Source organism: Carlito syrichta, unplaced genomic scaffold (genome assembly GCF_000164805.1).
Source record: "Carlito syrichta isolate Samal-C Ts95f unplaced genomic scaffold, Tarsius_syrichta-2.0.1 Scaffold173035, whole genome shotgun sequence".
NCBI lineage: Eukaryota > Metazoa > Chordata > Mammalia > Primates > Tarsiidae > Carlito > Carlito syrichta.
The window spans coordinates 15,504-20,288 of record NW_007117131.1 but is presented as its reverse complement, the minus strand read 5'-3'; the positions used below and the strand labels follow the sequence as shown (position 1 = coordinate 20,288).

The 4,785-nt window shown below is 42.2% G+C and overlaps 1 pseudogene; it reads left to right on the top strand.

The window, feature by feature from the left end:
- The first annotated feature begins 523 nt into the window (after nucleotides 1–523).
- On the top strand, nucleotides 524–3,708 carry LOC103252844 (annotated as a pseudogene).
- The last annotated feature ends 1,077 nt before the right edge of the window (nucleotides 3,709–4,785 follow it).

Below are 4,785 nucleotides of genomic sequence, written 5' to 3'. Positions count from 1 at the left end.
GATTACAGGCTGAGCCACTGAGCCCGGCCAGGAAATACAATTTTAATTTGAAAATAGAGTGCACAATTTCCAGTTAATTCAACCTTGAATATAACAATCATTTGTTTTTCTATTCCACAGTCATTTTGCAATGTTGACAATGAATGTATGTTAATTTGGCAGGGAAATATTGTACAGTATAAATGGAATCAGGCATCACTCTAAAAATTACTGAGATATTAAAATATTATGTGATTTTTGTTATAGGAAAATTAAATTAAAATTTCGATATGTGAGATTGGGCAGCGATGGGGTTCAGGTCTTTGTTAGGGGCTGTATTGACCCAAGAATATTGTCTGAATTTTTTCCATGGCACCACCTATATTTGAGGTGAACTAGGACCTAGTAGCACAAATTTATGTATCTTCCAGTGTGGTGGAAGACCTAAAGTCTTCAAACTGTGAAAGTGGGGCCATGGCAACCACATCATGTTTATTTTCCATTTAAGGACGACCTCTATGCGCTGCCCAACAGAAGTAGCACCATGTCCCCCAAACTAGTCATTCTTTTGTGTCTAGGTAAGTCCTGGAAGGGAGGAAAACATTAGAAAATGCTGTCTTGAAGACCTAGTGTCTCTACAACCCAGGGTTGGAGGTGGCTGCCTAATTGGAAACCAAGTTTATTTACCATCTGAGTCAAGGTTGAGTTACCAGGGCTTGTATCTAAGACAAGGCAGTTATGAGGAGGGCAGGATTAATATAGGGCAAGTCGTCTCTGATGGAGTTTTCCTTCCAGGATTCTGCCTGTGCCAGAGAATTTTCACACACGTGGGTGAGTTCTATCAGATTTAGAATGATGAGTTGGCCAACACAGAAAGTTCTCCCAGGCGGGAAGTGGGGAGCATAGAGTTGGCTGGTGAAGACGACATTGTGATGGCTTTGTAGTGAGTTCTGAGAGCACAAGTAGTGGGGTCCTTTGGGGAACATGACTCATTTTCTTCCATAGATCCTCTGTATCAACACTTCTGGACTCAGTCCAGTCTCCTGAAGGATGCTGTGGTGTTTAGAGTCTAGGGTATCTCAGAAACTGAATTGTGTCCCACATCTTTAAAATTAAAAAAATTGGGTTATCTGGGAATGGACTGAAAGAGTCTCTGTAATGAGAGAAGGGCCCACTACTAGACCACATGAAACCATCTGAACACAAGGCCTAACTCAAATTCTTCAGCTGCCCATGAGCTAAAGGGTTTTCATGTTTCTAGAGTCTGATAAAGGAACTGGTCAGTAGGCAGTGAACTCAGTGAACTAGGACCTAGTAGCACAAATTTATGTAGAAGAATCAGTAAAATGTGTTTTCAATGTATTTAAAATAAGTATTTCAATTATTTAAAGGTGTTGCTTGAATCTGGCAGATTTTACCCTTCTCTGCCATGCATGCATTATTGTTATTATATAAACATTTAAGCAAAACTTTGTTCAATGTTTTATTCTCACTAGAAATGTAGTGTTGTTTTGGGAAGGTCTGCCATGTTATACTGGGATGGGCTATGTCCTTGGGAAACAGAGGACTCCAGTTTGGGGGACAAACCTTGAAAAATTAAAAGAGGAAAAACCCCTCAATGTCAATGAGTGGAGAGAGAATCTTCACATTTTCTTCTCTAAGACTGTGCCTACTCTTCTCCCAGATTGTCACGGCATGCTCTTCCTGTCAGCTTCGCCAGCTCTGTGGTTCCTCTGGGAGGACGTGTGACTCTCTTCTGTCATTCTTGCATTCAATGTGTCATAGTCAAACTATTCAAAATAGTTGGGACTCCAGTCCCTGAGTTCCAGAATGGCATTTTAAGCAGTGTCACCATCAACCTGGTAACTGTAACACATGCAGGGATTCATAGGTGTTCTGGATCTTCCAGTCACATCCCTGCTTGGTCAGCCCACAGTGACCTATTGAAGATCGTGGTCACAGGTAGGACAGGTCAATCCCAGCCCATGTTCATCCTGTGGCCAAAAAGCTCTTCCCAGATATTACACCCATTAAAGCCAGAGAGTTGTAGAATTTCTAGTCAGGACTTACCTGTAGGCAGAGAATCCATTCTAAGATTTTAAAGAGAGGATATTTAATACAAGGAAGTGGATGACCATGTGAAAAAAGATGCAAGAAGACATTCAGAGAAGGATCTACCCAGGGATTAGCAAGAACAGGATGTTGGTGCCATCTACAAGCAGGGAGGACCCATCAGGAGCAACTTTGCCTGATCAGAGCACCAGGGTTTCATTCTAGGAAAGATTTTACATTGTCTTGAAGGAACCAGAGTCTTGGAGAAGACATGGTCCCTTGGGCTATGTCTCCAGAGGCTCAACTAGGTAATGAGGTGGGAAATACCCTCCTTTATACCCACTTCTGTCTATAATCTTCTGGCAGTCACCTCATTTGCACTAATAGATGTCAGAATTTTTCCAAAAAAGTTAGAGCATGTTGGTACAGCCAGAAAAAGACTGGAACATGGAGATTAAAATCAACTACAACAACTGAGAAAAGAGAGTAGCGAGGACGACAGAAATGGAGGGGGGTCAGATAACTTGTTAGGATTAAAGAAAAAAAGTTGCACAGTGACAAAAACAGACAGAAAATGTGAAAGAGACACAGAGAGAGAAAGAGTAAGAGAGAGAGAGAAAAGAGTGAAGAGAGACAGAAAGAGAGAGAGATACAAACAGAGAGACAGAGAGAGAGAGAGAGAGAGAGAGAAAGAGAGGGAGAGAAATCTAGAAAGGAGGGCTGGTTTCCCCCATCCAGACATCAAATGGTATTTTGAGTTGATTTCCCACATTGAAATTACACCCCCTTCCTCTACCACAAAACAGAGTAACACACCATTCTCTCCAACTAGGTTTCTGGAGGATATCAATGAAGATTGGGACTATGAGGTGTTGTTCAGCAAAGGGATTTAGCATGTTTTCCTGAACCCCCCAAATTAGTAATATCTAATACATTGGGCTTTTGGACAACACTAGCTGTTTCTCACGGTGCCAGCATTTTGAGGTTCTTGCACTTTCAATATACACGTTTGGGAAATAGTGAGTTTTATTATCTCAGAGTTCCAGGTCTGGAAACCTTACACAAGCAATATGTTTTCTGAGGGTCCTCAAAGCAGATGGTTATTCCTATATCCCTGAGAACCCTGCATCTTATAAGGATTCAAGGGAAGTAAGCCACAAATGTACAATAAAAAGCAACAGCAATTAATAAAAAAGAAAATTAAACACACACATACACAAGGAGTCAGAACCGTACAACTAAAAATGAAACTGAGAGTCACAAAGAGATATATGGAATTTGCTCCCAAGGTAAGAACAAGGAGATAGGATTCTCCACTTATGAATTAAGGATAGTGTAGAGATGACTTGTGTTCTAAAATCAGAGTCTCTTTTTTTAGGAGAATAAAAAAGCCTTCTCTCTCTGCCCAAGTGGACCCCATGGCAAGGTCAGGAGAGAACGTGACCTTGTCCTGTTCTTCCGAGATCCCATTTGACATGTACCATCTTTTCAGGGAGGGAATCACCTACAAACACTAGCTCAGTGAAGGACTGAGCCACAATGGAACATTCCAGGCCAGCTTTCGACTGAGACCTGTGATACCAGTGCATGGTGAAATTTACAGAAGCTATGACTGTTTAAATAGCACTCTGTATGTGTGGTCAGCCCTGAGTGATTCACAGCATTTCCCTGGCAAAAGTAAGAAGCCCGTACATGGGCAATCCACTCGGATCTCCTTTTGTTGTGGGAGATTTTCTGTCTTTTCAATAAATCCTACTCTCAAAAAAGATATGAATAAAAAAGAAACCCCGTACAGGCTGTATGACCCATGACCCCCCCAGTCCTGAAATTGTGTCTGGGGGATATCTTACTGGAGACATGGGGCCGTATGCATTCTGGAGAAAAAAAGTATTGAGAAATACAGAGAGTAAAAGAAAGGCTGAGTATGAAGTAGACGGTCAGACTGTAGGCTGTTAGAGGGGGCACCTCCAATCCTTCTTCCACCTCCTTTTTGGAGGACCACTTTGGGGTCCCATATCTGAGTTATGACAAATACAGGAGGAGGAGAGGCCAGATGCAGCTTAGGGAGAGCAGAGATTGCTTCAGGTCCTAAAGTTTTTCCATTTGCCAGAATCCCCTTCTGCCATCGGACCACGGAGAGATTTCCTAGTTGGGGAACATAAATATTTATTACCGCAAGGGGAGAAAATGTCTCTTGATTATGGGTACCAGGCTTCTTCTCATCTTTTCTACATCTTCACAGATCAGAAAGATGGTCATCCCCTTAGAGATTATTAGGAAGAAATCCCAGGGGTACTATCCATCTTTAAGTTAATGACAGGGTATGGGGTGTTCAGGGAACCAGAACTCTAAAGAGAATGGTCCTGTTTAAGTGCGATAACTAAAGACTGGCTCACTCTTTCTCTGTCTTTTTTTTAAGTTAGGATCCCCTAGAGGACTCACCTATCACCCACACAACCAAGCCTTAAATTTGTTGAGTAAAGAAAAAGTTTTAGTAGAGAGTGTGAATCTCTGGAAAGAGAGAAGGCTTGTGTGTGAGTGATGGCTTTGCTACCCCCCAGGCCTGTGACCTTGGGCTAGTTAACTCCAGTGCCTGATCCTTACATTATCTACCAGCATTTCAGACTTCACACAGTACGGGAATCAGTGAGGACAATTAGTTTATTATTCTCTGAGGCGGAAGCCTCATCTGAAAGGGGGGAAGGGATCTGAGTGAACCTGAACCCCTACTGAGAAGTGGTACGTATCCTCCCT